General features: G+C 32.5%; 1 long non-coding RNA gene across 1 annotated transcript; it reads right to left on the bottom strand.

The window, feature by feature from the left end:
• Positions 1–310: 310 nt before the first annotated feature.
• LOC149773106 (uncharacterized) lies at positions 311–17,524 on the bottom strand. Its single transcript, XR_016417478.1, has 2 exons — positions 17,474–17,524; positions 311–4,665 (listed from the first exon to the last, which is right to left on the bottom strand). It is a non-coding gene; the product is annotated as an uncharacterized LOC149773106 (long non-coding RNA).
• Between the last annotated feature and the right edge of the window lie 1,177 nt (positions 17,525–18,701).

Below are 18,701 nucleotides of genomic sequence, written 5' to 3'. Positions count from 1 at the left end.
TCAATGGTTTAACTTTATAGGTCTTTTTAGAAATCAGTAGAGGATTCAGAAGAATGAAACCTCAGTTTTAGTTAGAATGGTATAATTGTCAGTACCCACCTCAACATTTCTTTTCAGGTTTTTACACATAGTGAACCACCAATTTTCTTAATCGACTACGTCGAAACAATTCTGATTCACCCCTGAAACAACTACCCCTGTCAAAAGAATTAGATTTCTCCTCCACAAAGGGATATCATTGCACATATACTAGTGGAGGCCATCTGAAATCAGATCATTAACTACAAAATAAGAAAGCGAAACTAAGTAGTTAATGTAAATGCAATAGAATTCATAACTAGATTCCATTAAATCTGATGTGCAAAAGTGGATACGAACATTTTGCTTAGTTACTTTTTTTATAAAAACAACAACAAAATAAAAAATACAGCATAAAGGAGATTTAAGCAAAAATATGTATTTAAATAACAGTTGAAAAGTGTTGAGAGCAAAAATAGTTGATATCTAACACAGCTGGAGATCATTCTCAGAGAAAATACTGAAACAAGTAAAAAGTGGTAGAAAGGCTGAAACAGCTGTTTAAAGAAAAACAGCACAAAAACACTGCTATATCAATTGCAATAGGCGTGACCATATTTACTACTACCATCTGTAGCAAGATGTTTAAAATGTTTGATGATGATGGACAAGATTTTCCATCATGAGGCACAGATTATTTGTTGATTAACAAAAATGGAAAAAAATGGCTTCAGAAATTATAATAATTATTGTTTGAGACAAGAGCAGGATTCCATGGAGTTGTTGGCAGCGTAATAAGCTGGTGGCTTTGGAGTGCTGTCCCAACTGTTTCTTTCCTAGATGAAAGTTATTTTAGTTACTTTGTCATTTAGTGTTTTTTTTTTATTTGTATCATTCTTTGGGGTAAACAACACGTCATTAATATAATTAGAGGTTCAAAAACTGTTTCAAAAGTTTGCAATTAAAATATTAATAAAACTTAAAATATCTACAATAATGATACACTTTATTAACTGCCAAAGTTGTCTTCTTCATCTGAAAAAAATGAGTGAAAAGACCATCAAACCTATAACATCTTATACATTGCTGATAGTTTGTCATGTGCCTTTAGCAAACTCATATTACCTTATAAATGGTCTCCATTCTAGACTGTACAAAATTAATGAGATTTAAAATGATTTGGTAAGTGAGATCAAACAATACAGAGGTGTTAGAAAGAAATACAAAGGTATCATACAAAGGTTTAAATTGGGTGCAGGCTGGTATGGCTACAGTGTTAGGAGGTATGGTATCAAGAGCTGCTGGATTAGATTTTGCAGGGATAGCTAATAAAACAGATGCTCCCTCTGCTTTTAGTTGGTTTGGTAGAACATTAATGAGATTCAATGCAAAGTTTTCTAGACAATAGTGAATCTCCACAAAAGTTTCAAAACCCGATGAAATAGCAACATCTGCCATTTGTATGTTGAACAGCATCAATGACATGATAAGCAATGTGATCAATGATGATGAAATTATCCATGAGTAGTTTACTTTCACCATGAATCATTATAAGAAGAAGAAACACATCAAAAATGCAATCAAAGAAAAAAATACTGAAAGACTTTTCAATAAAGAACATAGTGGATCAAAAGAAACTGAAAGAGAAAGAAATAAGAGAAGCATTGGACAGCTCTTTTTTTTTGAAAAAGCTTACAACAAAGTTTGTGGCTAAGAAATGCAGTGTGGTTACAAATTAAACAGAAAAATCTTTTATGGCAGGAGCCTGGCTGTTTAACTTTCTCTGATAACAATGCTTCACCTATGCAAACCTATCTTGCTGGATAATTGGAGAGCTGTATCATTATCAATCTTTTGAAGATAGCCAAAAGTTATGAAGGTTGCACAGTGAGAGAAATATATGTTACCAATCCGATTGAAAAAAGAAATGGTAAACTATCCATTTCATCACATATAATAGATTTGTGGTTGGTTATCACAATATTTCTGATGAAATCAAAAAGAAAATCTTTCCTTACAACAAACTGTCAGTGAATAAAGTCAAAGAGAGAATGAGTGAAAATTAGGGTCCATGGAGAAAGTCTTTATGTTCAACATTTCAAGCACAACTTTAAAATCCATTTAAGTAACAGTTGCATAGTTTATATCACACAGTACACGCAATGATAAAATATTAGGATTCAATAATCATAAAACTAAAGAGACATATAATGAATCAGACACAATTTGTGGAAAGTCAAAACAAAAAACTATACAATGACCTTGATCCATTATAGGACAAAACATACAACTTGTAACGCTTGTAATGACAAGGCTTCAGCATATATGAATTGTTAACTGTGTGAGTCTTTGTTAAAAATATTTTGATGATGGCATTATTTTATACAATGTTAATGGCCATTACAAGCAATTAGCAAAGCACCATGAATAGACTAATATAAGTATAAAATATAACATTGAAAAGTTTTAGACTTTTGCTGTATGTTTGAAAAGTACATTTTTTGACATAAAGGAAATGGCATTCGCATGTACTGAGCACAGCTCTAATCGAACAATAAACAATGTAATGATAGAAAATGTGATACATATAAAAAACAAATGTCAAAATGGGTCAGCTAGTTAAGAATAACTCAAACCTCGTATTACAAAAGTCTATAATTTTGTTAAATAGCCTGAGAGAACAGGATGACAATAAATTAAGTCATTGAACACATTCATGAACGGCGTTTGGGGGTGGCAAGTGGGGCGACCACCCAGGCCCTGCTCTTAAGGGGGCCCCACACTTAAGGTCTAAGATTGTCCTTATGAGTTTGTCAAGCTATATTCTCAGGAAAATTGGAAATGCTGATAAATGAAAAAACTAAATTCATGCGCCAAATCACGAAAGTTGATCTAGTCTAGACATAATCAGTGTTTGCAGCAGCATACCAATCGAGATACCAATACTCTGGCCCCGTTCGGTCATGGTCGCCTCTAGGCCCTGCATACTCCTAATGCCGCCTCTGAACACACTGGTTCTATTCTGATAAAATCTCATATGTATAAAAACTGATTGATGATACAAGAAAAGTTTTTTTAAATGCGAAACTTTTTCAAACACTGGCTAACACGCTGTCTAATACTATTTAAAAGTTGCAAACAGTAATGAACTATTATGTGTAACAATATTTACTCCAAACAAGAATAAATGCAATAGATGCTTATGAAGGTGACTGAAGACATTTTTTTTGAATATCTGGAAGACTATGACACCATGCAAATTTAATTAGACCAGTTGAGGAAAATACAGATGATGAAATACAAGAAATGATCAAAAAATTAGTAAACAACTTTCATACAAAAATTACTTGAGCAACATAATTGGTAATACTAAAACATCCTCCAAAGATTGATAGAAAAATATAATCCGTAAAAATACAATATGATAAAAAAATTATGAAACATCTTAATGATCAATGTCAGTGGTACCCAAACTATTTTGAGCCACCACCCCCTTGGTTATCCGCAGCACCTCCTAGCATTATTCAGCATTAGCACCTCCCCCCCTCAGTAATCCCACTGTTCCATGGGGGCAGTATTGCCCACTCTGGGAACCACTGATTTATATGGTCACAGACAACTAATTTTTTCATAGGCAACATCTAATCTACGAGTGGTGGTACATTAAATACCATATTTAACACAATGAAGCTTACTAAGTGGATACAAACAATTCCTGGAAAAGAATGACATATGGGTAAATTGTATATAACAGTGGGCTTTATCCTAAAACCATTTTCATCTGATCACTGCTGGCACATATGGTAGTAATGGATATAACCAGAGTTTTCACTGAGCCAGAATTGTATGCAATAGTGGGTAGGGGTGAAACAAAACACCTGTGCCATGTATCAATGAGTGTTAATAAGCTTTTCATTTTTACTGACAGAAACGAGTGACTGTGCCACAAGTCTTATACAAATTATCAATTTAAAAAAAAAGGTAAATAATAAGTATTCATGAATGCTGAATAAGAAGCTAACCTCTGTGGGTAAGTATCATTTTGTATCAATTCTCCACCTCTTGTATCAAGGCATATTGGTATGGTAAAAGTATTGATACACTGATATATTAATGAATCGTTTCACCCCTTGTAGTGGGCACCTAAAAGGGAATTCATCCCAAAAATGTGCCGTGCATTGCATCTCCTGTATCATTTTACAAGACTACTCTTTGATAGATTATTCACTGGATGCAAGTTTGAACTGCTGGACCTACTAGAAAAGTAATCGGGCCCTATATTAACACTGGGAATTTAATTAGTTGTCTGTGTCCATATACTACAGATTTTAGTGATACAGAGGGCAGTAACAAAGTTTCTTGTACACTGGGGGTAAAACATGCACCACAAAAAAATTTGATCTCAAAGCTTTCAGCATTTAAACCAGTTCTCTAAGGTGCATTAATCTGCCGCAGTTTGTCTACTTCTTCATCAATTAGCGGTCTCAACTTTAACACGATCTGCCTCTTGAACTCTCACTTTGATTTTAGGTGACTAGGATATGATGCCTTGGACACAATGAATGAAAAATAATCATCATGCAGCTTTTTAAATGTTCCGTCTTCACCCTTCAACTGCTTTCAAGGGTGCAGAGCAACTGTTTTTTTCTAAAAAAAATGGAAAGATAATGGTTATAGCCGACTGACAGGTATGCCATCATGTATTTGTGAATATTATTCCCTTTATCAAAGGTGAAACTGATACCAGTCATTTTTCACTCATGCTCATCACAATTCCTCATGACTAATACAATTCATCATATTCATCAGTGTAGAATAGGAAAATTCCACCCAAGGGTTAGAATTTTGATTCTGACTTTGGATTGTGCCAAGTGTCCCAACTGCAAACACTTGATCCAGAGGGTGGAAGTTTCTTATCATATACGGAAGCAGAATGATGGATTTGCTTCTCACATATCTGAATGAAAAATTAGGACTGAAGTAAAAACGGCATATTCAGAATACTGCTGAAACTTTCAAATGGCAGTACACTCAATGAAATATTTTCTTAATAGAGCATAAATTGTTTGGTGTACAATGAAAAATTAAGTTTAAACTTTCAGTGTCTTTCAAACACAATTAAGGTTTGAAAGAACAGTGGATGATATTGACATGGTATGGGTAATGTAACTCATCTGAAAAGAACTTGTGCAATGATACAAAATTTGACAATAAGCATAAACTTCAATTTCATTCATTAAATTGACAGACAAAAAATAATCAATTAGTCCTCAATTCAACTTGATCTGCAATTGATTTAACCTTAAAAAAATGAGAATATTTTTTTTAAAATAGCATTTACAACAGCGGCTTTTTTATTCATAATGACTAGAGAAGCTATACAAGTAGCTAGGTGCAAATGGACTGTCTGTGGAATACTTTACATCATCCACTGCTCATTTTTTGTATGCAAATGACTTACAATTAATGTTTACTTCATTACAGTGAACTATTGTTCTAGAGTGATGACTGAAATTTGGAAGATTTTTCTACTTTTCTTGCACATTAAAAGGTCAAAATAGTCCAATAATAAGAATAGAAGTCACAGGCATAATTGAGATTTTATATCAGCATTCCAAAATGAAAACATAATCATACACATACAAGAATGTGAGAAAATAGGATCTTAACATTATTTTCATAACAGCATCACTTCCATGTCATGAACTGCTCCGGTAGCCTAGTGGTTAGAGCGTCTGCCTCAGATGTGGGAGGTTGTGGGTTCGATCCCCAGCCGAGTCATACCAAAGACTTACAAAAATGTTACTAACAGCTGCCTCACTTGGCGCTCAGCATCAAGAGGTTAGTGTTAGGACTGGTTGGCCTGGTGTCAGGATAATGTGACTGGGTGGGATATCATGCTTCGTGTCTGCAGCACGATTCCCCAGTGCTAGACATCACTATAAACTGCCACACTGCAGACATCGTAGCGATATGACTGAACAATTGTTAAAGCTACGTTAAAAATCCAAGTCACACACACACCATGTAATGACAATTAAAATATAAATTGATAATGAATATAAATAACCATGAAAAGAAAGAAAGTACCATGATCTGTAAATAATTTCTTACTATATAATTCTTACCATAAATAAGTAAGGAATACAATTACAGACAGGTTTATAGAGTCATTAAAAAAGTATAAAAATATGTGAAACTTCATTATATAAGCAAGTATAAACAGATTCAAAATGAACATTTCTTTAATTCATTAATTGTCAAGTCTGTCAAAAAATGTCTGAATTGTCTCTTAGTGATCTTTCCAAGTGTCATTATAGATGATGACATCATTAATTTAAGCATCACAATTATATAGACCAGATGTAATCATATTCAATAAACGTTGAAATGTACAAAGCGAACCTTACATCCCAAATGATATGACTTGATACTGATGAAGTCCATCTGGAGTTATGAATACTGAAATTTCCTCTGCCCATTCCATCAAAGGAAATTGGAAGAATCCATTCTAAAGGTCACACATGCAACATATTTTGCAAACTCCAATTGTATCAATGCAGTCATTGATTCTTGGCAATGGAAATGAATCTGTTTTGGCCATACTGTCCATCTTTTCATAGTCTGTGCATATGAAAAATGTATTATCTGGTTGTGGTACAAGTATGCATGGTACATTCCAGTCAGTTTTACTTGGTTCAATGAAATCATTCTCCTGCAAATAATGAATTTCTTTTTCAAACATTCATGTTGTATAGGGTTTATCCTGCTTTGATGCTGATTCACCACTGTGGAATCTACAATTTCAACATCATGGTAGATTTTATTTGTTCATGTAGGAACATCTGGAAACAAGTGTTAATATTCAAGTAATAGCTGTTTTAGTTCATTCTTTTCTTGATGCTGCAGATGTGAAAGTGCCTGGTCCAGATTATTCACAATTTCTGAATTCTGGTGATGAGTTACACCAAAGTCACTACAGTTTGATTGTGTTCCATTGCTTAAACCCTGTGTGCGACAGGTACGACTTAATTGATCGCATGCTTAACCTGGCTATATCAATCAACATACTGCTACTCTTTTAACATATTTACATCCCAGGAGTACCAATATTGTAAATTAACACATTCATTTTCTTATAAACTTTTTAAGGATTATGATATCAGATCTGATGAAAACTTTGAAAATTGAGAAAGAGAGACAGAACTTAAAAGTTCTCTCCATTGTAATTTTGTCATACCTTATTTTAATTTTTGACTTGGTCTTAGGTAAGTGACCAACACAATCTAACATTATTCTGCTAAATGGTTTGTCAAGTGCAGGAATAAGTTGCAAATGAGCCTTAGATATCATCTGATTGGGTTTTCTTACTATTTGAAAAGTGTTACAAGATCGGCAGTATTTACAAACATCACTTTGCATACTTTGCCACTAGAACTGATTCAAGATCTTGTGATAAGTTTATTCATCCTTCAATGACCAGCCAAAAGAGTATGGGCTAAACTAAGAATTTTCTGTCTATGACTTTGGAACTAAAATTTGATAGCTCAATGACCACTTGTTACCAGCAGGTACCTCAGGTGGTCTCCATTTTCTCAGAAGGAATTCATTTTTACAAATAACAAACATGTATTTTCTGTGGTTTCAGTTTCACTAATAGCCCTCTGAAACAAACAGTAGATTTAATGATCTTGTTCCTGTTTGATGACAAGCCCATGTCATTTGTAACCCTGATTTTTTGATGAGAATAAAGAGAATGAGTAGTTAAAAGAGGACTGCTGTGATCAATACCCTTTGTGTAATCCATATGAGTAAAAGTGACCTCATCAAAAGCCTGATCAATAAATGTGTAAGCTAAAGGAATACTTTCCTCACCAACATCATTCTCAAGAGCTTTCTTTGTCATAGCTCCAGTAATTGCACAAGCTGGGTATAAATTAGGGATTTAATGATTAATCGGACCAACTTTCTGATCTAAGCTAGGTTTGCCAGTTACAAGTGGATTAACTACAACCATATGTCCAGCTAAGTCATTGCCTAGTAATAAATGAACACTCTCAGTGGGTACAAGCTACACTGTTCCAACAGTGATTGCTCCTGAGACAAAGTCTGATGAAAAATTTACACTGGTCAGGAACATTAACAAAGCTGTAATCTACACCCCAAATAAGAACACTCTCATTAGAAGAGGACTTCTTAGAAACAAAAAAGTACCTGACAACAAAAGGCTCCGAGAAGCTCCTGTATCCCTTAAAATGTGTATAATATAGGATTTGCCAAATCACCCATGATATAGAACATTTTGACATGAATGGTTTATAATTCTAAATATTAAAATCAGACGGGTTTGTTTGACCCCAAAAATGTATTGCTTTGGATACATGATCATGACCATTACCTTGACCTCGTAGAAATAGAAGCATTTGGAATAGGTCTATATTTATTCTTGCAATAGGTGCAGATAGGAAGAGGTAAGGATTTCTGAGAAATCTTATCTGAAACTTGATCTCTAAAAGTTGTGCCAGATTAAGATTTGGGAGTGCTACTATTAGATTAAAATAGTTTATATTTTACCAGAAGACTGCTGAGTGGAAGATTTACTGATGAAAGAAACTTAATGAGCAAAGGAATACTCGTCAGCTGTACAAGCATATTTTTCTAAAGTTATGACCATGTGCTCATCAAGTTCTGAAATCACTATGGACGCAATTCTTAACTAATGAGATTTTTATAATCTTGACCAACATGGCTAAACACCACCTATCAAATAATTGCTCTTTTTCTCTTGCAAATTTGAAATGGATTTGTACAGTTTCTTTTTAATAGTTCCTAAGCCTCAGGTACCAACTCACAACAATTCAAGATATGAATCCCTGACTAGACCATAATCAGCACTTTGCTGAACTGACAGGGAAGTGAAGATGTCATGAGCTTTGCCAAAAATTACACTTCCAGCTCTGCCTTTTTAATCTAAATTGAAATTGCCTTCCTCCCTTTTCGCTTTCTCTCTTTTTCATACTGCATCTTTCTCTCCTCTTTCTGCAATTGCTATTGCAATCCAAATGGATTTGTGTTTCTTCTTTCTTAACTGCATTATGCTCTCTTTCCTCTTTCTGAAGCGCAAGCTTTCTTACCTCTATTTCATTCTTGTATTTTAAGTTCAATTTTATAACTTGCAAGTCAGAGTCAGATCGAGACTTACTAATCAATCCCAAAGCACTTTCATCCAAAATATTATTTTCTACCAAATATGGAACCAAAATATATTTGATTTTTTTGCTTCATTAAAGAAGCCTTTGCCTCAGAAAGATCTTTTTTTTCTGGTAAGGTGGAGCCATTCATCCTTTTTCAAGGAGTCAAACCATTCTTGGGTAGGATTTGAAGTAAAGTTCTCCTCTTTAGATGGCATTGTTAAACCCTGTTGGTTTAACTAAAGATTTCTAAAATGTGAAATAGAACCTAGGACTAGAAAAAAATCCAAAACAAGGTGAATTTAAATTTAAAAATTAATTTTTCTGAAATATTTTAGAGTAATTTGTATCCCAGACAAGCCCCCATTTTTCTATTATAATTCTATGGTCTTAAATAAAGTAATAGAAAAGAGCAATAGGCAACAAACTTTGTAAAATTCAACAAATAATTTATTTCCCTGAAAACAAAAGTGAACAAAAATGTAAAACAAACTTACTGTATTGTGAATTAAATTCCAAATTATCCTAGTATTACTGACACAAGTCCTAAAGATTAAAGTTCTGAATAAACTTTAATGGTAATTCAAAATAAATCCAATGCTGGAAGTGATGATGTGGCTGTAGTGACCCACGTTATGGTGTTGTGCCGACAGTCTTTTGTTGAATCACAATAATACAATCCAAGAATATACCCTATAAAGTCTCTCTTCCCAAAAATGTTATTTTTAGATTAACTTTGTATTTCCAGTGAATAAAAAAATTCCTGCTAAAATGAAATATTAGACAGAACAATGATTCTTCCTCATACTCTAATAGTAAGAATGAATAATTTCTACAAAAACAAGATTATCTAGTCCTCTACTTGACCTCAGGTCACAATTAACATTTTCTATGAAACACTATCACCAAAACATTCCTAATGTTTACAAGACAGAATCTTAGTTATCATTAGAAAGTCTATTACCAAAATTATAATAAGAATATAGTAAACACAATGTCCTTGACTCTGGCAAAGATAATAAGCCTACAGTTAACACATAGTCATCAAGAAGAATTGGTTATGCATTAGTTGTGCACAGAATAAACAAAACAAATCAATGATTCAGATCAGGTCAGGTAGAAAATTAACTTTATTTTGAACAAGGTCAAGTCCAAAATGCAATTATACATAAAATATAATAAAATAAAACATAAAAACAACAAACCAACAATGCTAATTAAATATACATGATACTGCATGAAAACTTCCATTTACTCATTCAACAGAAAATCATCAGTTTAAAATTTAGTATCTCTGAGCATTTCTTTTTTCCTCCTACTAAATGCTTTCCTACCCCTTTAGCCTCCTACCCCCCCAAAAAAAAATCAACGGATTTGAACGATTTGGAAGAACGACATGTGGGGAAATTCTGAAGATGGAATTTCCAAAACATGATGGAAAACTTTCAACCATGGATTTAATCTTAAGGTATGAAACTAAATCTATTAAGGCCAGGGACAAATATGTAGTAAAGATCTATTTGGCACATCCACTTTTACACAGTCAGTACAAATGGATTTCTTCCACTCTCATTACTCCACTAATATTGCAAGAAATTCCTAACAGAGAAAAAAAAAAACATGCATTACTTCACAGAAGCACTCTTTGATGTCCTGACTCTTTACAGACACCTTTATTTATTTTTTAGTTCCTACTGTGTCCACTTTATTCTCAGCAGACTGTGGCATCATTGCAGAGTAGTAGGAGTTTATTACATATAAAACAGTACAAATGAGTATATCATCAGTTAACATAAGCATAAATCATCCTGATTTGACTTATATTATAATGACTTATTAGATATTTATTTGCTAAAAAGCATGGAGTTATAAAGAAAAATAGCCAATGGTGAATTTCTCAGATTTTTCTTTCTTTAGGAAACCCATAATAAAAACAAGGCAATTTTTCCATTCCTTTCCTATTTTCAGTGCAAAAAGACATTCTTACTTTGAAAGTAGGCATCACATCTGTACATTATATGTCTATAAATGAATAAGCCGTGAAAGGAAATTATTTATAATCATTATTTCAGGACTGCTTCTTCAAAATATATTTTCAAACAAGGTACCTTCTTGAAAAATAGCATTCCAATTGGTAATAAAATCTATACTTTTGTTTTATTAATAACTTTGATTAATTATTGTCTCATTTGACAGGACTTTGATGATCTGGTTCAAAGAAAGCATTTTCTTTAGTGATAAATATTTTCTAACATTTTTGGCAGACAGTAACTGCAAACCTATTGAACCATTTTTGAGAAGTAAAATGAGGGTTTGAGACGAAGCTTTCTTATTATTCTATTATCAAATTAGCAAAATATTCAATTATTGCTTAGATATTCAAACTTAAACCAATGGAAGGATCTGGATAGAAATCTCCTTATTCTGAATACAAGAATAAATTACCTTAAATTAATTCTATTCATTGGATAGGATTAAGATAATGCAAAGTGTTTTATTTTGTCTTTTGTATAAATAATATTTTTTGTTACACACTTTCAAAGTAAAAACTATTCAATAATTATAAGTAGGAATTGTCACATACCTGTATATTATAATAATGACACAGAAAATTAGCCATAAACATAAACAAAATTTAAACAAGAAACTATGTTCAATATTTGAAGGGTTAGATCAAATATGTTTGGCACGTGGGATATCCATTACAGAAATGGTACACTTGGGAAGAACCTTAATGAAAACAAGACCAGTTAAATTACTCTTTGAAAAGTATCTTCTGATCTTCAAGTATTCATGGCAAACTGTAGACATTAATTTCAAGTAAGATCATTTTTCTGTAAATTTATTGATAAAGCATGGACGAGGCACATGGAAATTCAACACATTTTTAAAATATTTGGATTTTGATTTTTTTTAAATGTAGCTTTAACAATTTTTCAGTCATATCACCACGATGTCTGCAATGTGGCAGTTTATAGTGACATCTAGTACTGGGGAATCATGCTGCAGACATGAAGCATGATGTCCCACCCAGTCACGGTATCCTGACATCAGGCCGACCAGTCCTAACACTAACCTCTAATGCTGAGCGCCAAGCAAGGCAGCTGTTAGTACCTTGCTATGACTACAAAATGCAGTATTCCATATATATATATATATATATATATATATATATATATATATATATACATTTTAAATTTATGAATAAATAGAGATAAACAGTTTTATTAATATTCTTTATTAAGTACAGTGCACATTTAAAAAATATATTTAAAAAATCATCTTCATATATTATTGACAAATGTTCAATATTTTACCAGAACTCAATTTATACAATAAAAAATGATGGTGTTATTATTTGATAGACTGTTTAAACAAATTATATCCAAGAATAAAATTTACATTGAATGTGTCTAAAACTGAAATGTTGGACATAGAGGTCATGAAAACTTAAAATAATGACATCACTACCATGGTTCATGTTAAAAACATGAATATTCATTATGTTGAATATTCTTCATGCCATCCTAAATCATGTAAAAACAAGATACAACACAGCCAAGCAAAAAGATAAAAGAAGAATAATTTCGGATGACACTATTTTTAAATCATCTTTGACAGAATCAGGTTAGTCTTTTTTAAATAGATATTACCCTAATGACATCATTAACGCTGTTGTCCAAAGAGTATCTTCTCTTACACAACTTGAATTTTTACAATGTAAAATCAAAAACAGAAATGAAGATTTCATTCCTTTTGTTACTGAATATAATCCAAGTTTGCCTAATATAGGTAAGATTATCAACAAATATTGAGATTTATTAAAAATTATCATGTAAAGCAAGTGTTAAATCGCTACATGAAAGCAAACCCACACTTTTTATAAAAGAACTAAAAATCTTAAAGATTTCATAATTCTAAACTAGAAAAAAACATCATATAAAAAGGGATCATCAACTAAATGTAATAGACCTGTTCTTTTATTAACGAAAATACTTCTTTCAATATTAATAATATGAAAGAAACTTTTAATGTGTTGTGATACTAACTGTGGAACATCAAATATTATTTGATCACGTGCACAAAATGTGGCATCCGATATATTGGACAAACCAGTCAACACATATCTAAATATATGAACCAACATAGATCAGACAAAAACAATTATATTGATCAATCATTTTCATCTCATGCTGCTGCACATTTTAATAAGAGGTCCCATACTTCGCAAGATTTCTTCTTTCAACCTATTGTTATAGCTGATTCTGAGAATGGAACATCTGCTAAAGGAAACCTATTGATGCTGAATTTTATTTAAATACTCAAAATATGTGAAAATAAAAAATAAAAAAGTAATATTTAACAAAGTGCCATTTAATTTTCTTATGTTGATAAACACAATCTTGATTGGTAACCAAGTCATAAGCTCACTGAATGTCTATTTATCGTTCATGTACTATACATATATACAGCAACTGCTATTTTCTGCCAGTTTTATTTTAAATGTTTTATTTTGATTGGTTTTCTGCTCTTGAAATCTGCGCACTTTCAAGATTTCAGGGGGAAATTTTCATTTTCAAGACCTTTCAAGGCCATAGTAAGATAGCTCAGTTTCATAATATCTGACAATAATGATCTCTATTATATCACAAATTTCAAAATTTAAAAAAAGGGCCCTCACTGTGTGGAGATTATTATAATCTGGATTTATTTGTAAATAAAATAAAGAATTATATGCTGCTGTTAAATAATACAAAACTAGCAAGTTCAAATGAATCCATACTGATTGACAGTTTCTAAATTTAAAGTTAATCAATCAGTGAAATCATAAACTTTTAGATGGAATTTCAGCAGACAAAAACAGAATCATGTCCGTGGAAGTGATTATCGGGTATTATCTAACCAGATACTATTTTCCTAATGTAGCACACCATATTGTTAGGTCCCATAGTGATTGGCACATTTTCATTGAGATGTAACAATATTTTAATGGTTCCATTTGCTACCATGAAATATCGAGATTTATAACAGCAGACAAGAGATTAGTTAAACAAAAACCAAGTAACTGTTTCACGAAACCATAATTTTATTAATTATACATTGTTTTCTTGTAGGAAAATTAAGATCATTAAAACACACACAGTATTTCATGAAATGGGTCTCTGTTAGTTTATGCCACTATTTTAAGTATTTCACTGTCAGTATGTCTACATCAAAAGCTTCTACATTGTTAGATTTCTTGATAATTTTCAGAGCATGGTGACTTATTTTGATTCATTGTTGTAAGAACCTCAAATAAATTTGGATCTCTGGAGCAATTTTAGGTGGGCAACAAGTAAAGTCAAGAACACCTACACACACACAAACTGAGTATGTATGATAAGTAACCAAGTAAATTCATTGATTCATTCATTTGTTTCTGCAATACTGCATGTTTTATGCATCCATCTTTTCCATTTTTTAAAAATATCACTCTATGCTTCATAACTTCATATGACTCTGCATCTTTGAGGTCATCCAGATGCATAACTCTTGATTTTCATCTTAGCTGCTTTCCACCCAATCTCTCTCCTTTTAGATCTCATAAGAGGCTTTAACCTCACATGATGTGTCCTAACCATCTTTCCTTCCTCTCCAAAATTACTTGCAACAATCTTCTCATTAAATTAGGTTTCAAGTTTTTTACCTTTACCAAATATCTTGATTAATAATACATTTATTTTCATTTTAAACTAAAATACTAGCAGTTATACAATTTATATAAACAATTCCAGCCATCATGTGAAATTAAATTTCAGAATAATTAGTTTTATTATTCTTCCTGCAGAGGATAAACTTATTAGTAATATAACAGATCTAGTTTCAAATAATAATTGTTTTATGATTGCACTTCTCAAACCAATCTCACTTCACAGATGTTATTCCATTTTGTACACCCAAAAATTCCATTTTGAATTATGAATTTAAATTTTAATAACGGATGTGATGTGATGTGATTTTGATTTTTAACGTAGCTTTAAAAAAATTTCAGTCAGATCGCTACGATGTCTGCAATGTGGCAGTTTATAGTGATGTCTAGCACTGGGGCATCATGCCACAGACATGTAGCACGATGTCCCATCCAGTCACATTATCCTGACACCGGGCCAACCAGTCCCAACACTAACCTCTTAATGCTGAGCACCAAGCAAGGCAGCTGTTAGTACCATTTTTGTAAGTCTTTGGTATGACCCGGTGGGGGATCGAACCCATGACCTCCCGCATCCGAGGCGGACGCTCTAACCACTAGGCCACCGGAGTGGTTTTAACAACGGAACAATTTTGAATAAAATATTATAAGTTAAATAATGAAAGTAATTTTATTCAACAAGTTCAAGATTTTACTGATTCAGCAACTGTTAATTGTCAATGTTTCATTTCACATGCCAATTTTCCAATTTGCAATACAAATGAATATGCAACAGCAATGAAAGTGATGACTGCCTATTACCTTTAATAATCAAATAAACTAATGTTTGCATGAAATCTAAAGTAATATTTTTATGAAATAGTTGGAAATATTAGGAAAAAGGTATAGTTTACAATGAATGGGCATATTAGCTTGCCAAATGAAACCTGGCTTTGGAACAAGTGTAGATGGAAAACTATTTGATATTAATTAATAATACTTATGGGGACTTTGAAGTTAATTATCCTATTTCTAGAGCAGAAATGTCTATTGAAGTAGCACGAGTCAAAAGACCACAACGAAAAACACATCTGTTTTGGTCAAAAGTACTAAATGAACAATTTAGTTAAATAGGAAACATATGACTGTTCCTTTCGAACTTCAGCAACAATTTCAAACATCTCCACTGCCTGATCAATCAACAACCTATACCAAGCTGTGATAGCTTTGTCCTGACTTTGAGTTATTGATATCAAAGCAGCATTCTTCCAAAATGCCTATTGAACAATGGGTCTATTCAAGCACTTTCATGTTTCCTTAAGGACCTGTTCAAACTCAGCTAATAAACAGTATGAAATCATTAGGAGTGAAACAATACACATCTGCCACATATTTATAAAACTAATGATACACAGCATATGATATTATTCATTATCAATAGACATATCAACATGATGGTCCATTTATCTTAGAAGGTCTCTCAGCACAGTGCAAACCCACCATAACATGACCGTGATAATGTGCATTCGAATATAACTAGGCCGTGGCATGACTCCTGAAATTTCATATACCAGTATTCATTCGCACATGAAAAAATATTTTTTGTTCAAAGTACATGAAATAGTGTATAAAAAATGTATTAGCAATTTGGGGAAGAGATCGCATATGAATTCGAGTATAATATGATCGTGGTGCAGTTCCTGAAATTTTAAATACATGTACATGTATTTTTCTCGTACCAGGAATTTTTCTTTTTTAAAGTACAAGAAATAGTGTGCAAAACGTTTATTTTCATTTTGGAAAAGAGTTCATGTATTAATTTTGATATAATATGATCGTGGTGTAGCTTCTGAAATTTAACAATTTCACCAGGTTCTTTAAGAGTTATGCCAAAATAAACATTATTGGAAATATTACTTATTAAGGGTCCATGAGTAAAGCCATTAAGTTGTCTTTGTGATTGTCTTCAATTAATTCTGTATACAATTGATGCTCAAACAATAGCCAACATGTGTTTCTTCTTTAACTGCATAAAAAGCCAAGCAGCAGACAATGCGGTGGTTGATAAAAGATTCTCACAATTTAATAAACATCAAAAAAACGAAAACCGCCAACATGTTTGCTGGGCTTGGCGGTGTTATTAGACGCAATCAGTTGACCAGTAAATAATGTCCGCTTTATTAGCTGGAAATTAAAAGGGTATGAAATTGTACATGCATTCAGCTTTAAAAAAATTTTCAAAGTGACTCGTGACCATTGCAGGCCTACTGCACTTAGTTCTCGGGTTTTACATGTGTATGGTGTTTACTTATGAACTCGTTATAAATTTCCTTGTTTTTTAACAAATATTTTACCGTTATGGAAAAGCAAGTTCACAAATGCAAGTCGTTCTCTGCACTTTGCACAATGATTAGTGTAGTAGTTTTCACACGTTTCTTTCGATATTCACAAAATCTTAAGTAAAAGTTATATGCACGCTGAAAGCATGTGTTGATTGTTAATTATTCTTGCTGTAGTCGTTCATACAAGCGTTAGTCATTGGAAATTTACAATGGATAAAGGTACACTGGAACGCATATAAGAAAATTTTACTTACTGAAAATTATCGGTACTCCTCAATGTCTTCTGAAGGCACTTTATGAGGCATCCCTACAATGAATGCATTTCCTGATTATCATTCAATACAGAAACATCATCAGTGTTTTGCAATAGTTAAAAGAAATAATATAATAAATTTTTAAAAAAAGTTTTCTGTAGAATTTAGTTTTTTATTGTCAATATACATAAATAACATATTAATGGCTCCTGTCTTTCAATCCATGGTATGAAAACAATTGTCCTGCATATCACCAACACAGAGTAAAACCTAATCTGTGTGATCTCTGCTATGAGTGAACATAGTCAGTAATGACCAATCACTCTGCACCAATTTCAATGAATGCAGTCATGAGTGACCACCTGCTAAATGTGCCCAGTAACCATTGTCTGACTAAATTTTAAACAGATGAATGACCATATCATAAAACCAGATACAAACACTATAGACCTTTATTTATTACTTTGCAACAATGATTGCTAAGTAGATTCTGCAGGCCGAGTGCATATTGTTCCGAACTGAGATACACAAAAAGACGAGTTGGAAAATTGAGTCTGGTTACTGGTTTCATTTGATATTAAAGTAAAGCTGTATGCTGCAGACAGTACACCAGATTTCTATAAATGTCATAAACTGATACTGTAATAGTCATGAAACATTTAATATCTCCATCATTAAATGATGGATGCATATTGACAGTTCAAACGTTCATATTATCTGTTGTGAAAACCCACTCAATTACTCAGTACCAATAATGTCATAAGCGATCTTCTCACCCTCTATTCTTTGGAATTACAAGATGTAATGACTTGGCTGAATGAGGTCTTTGTCTTATTAATACCTAAGAAAATATGCTTTCGAAAGGTCTGTATTCTGTCTTGCTTCATAAATGATGCTGTTATTAAAACTTGCACACGAGGCTGAACATCCTACAATCAGAGATCTTGTGAAATATACACAATCATGCATTTTACAGCCTTTTCTTTCATGAGCTGATTAAAGACATTTACTAAAGAAGTGTTACCATTTGCCAACATACATGTGAACTTCATCCCACAAAATTAAATGTTTACAATAGATGATTGTTTTTAATTTTTAACTGAAAAAACAGTTTTTCCTTGCACAATGTTTCTACAAAAATACTTACCCAATCATAATCCTTTAGGAGCACTACCACTACCTCACCAATCCAGACCTCCCAGATACTACTTCTAGCTAAAGGGAGCCA

The sequence above is a fragment of the Sinohyriopsis cumingii genome, unplaced genomic scaffold (genome assembly GCF_028554795.1).
Source record: "Sinohyriopsis cumingii isolate HCF-2022 unplaced genomic scaffold, ASM2855479v2 utg000898l, whole genome shotgun sequence".
NCBI classification, from domain to species: domain Eukaryota; kingdom Metazoa; phylum Mollusca; class Bivalvia; order Unionida; family Unionidae; genus Sinohyriopsis; species Sinohyriopsis cumingii.
The sequence above is the reverse complement of the archived record's forward strand: the minus strand, read 5'-3'. Positions and strand labels throughout refer to the sequence as shown.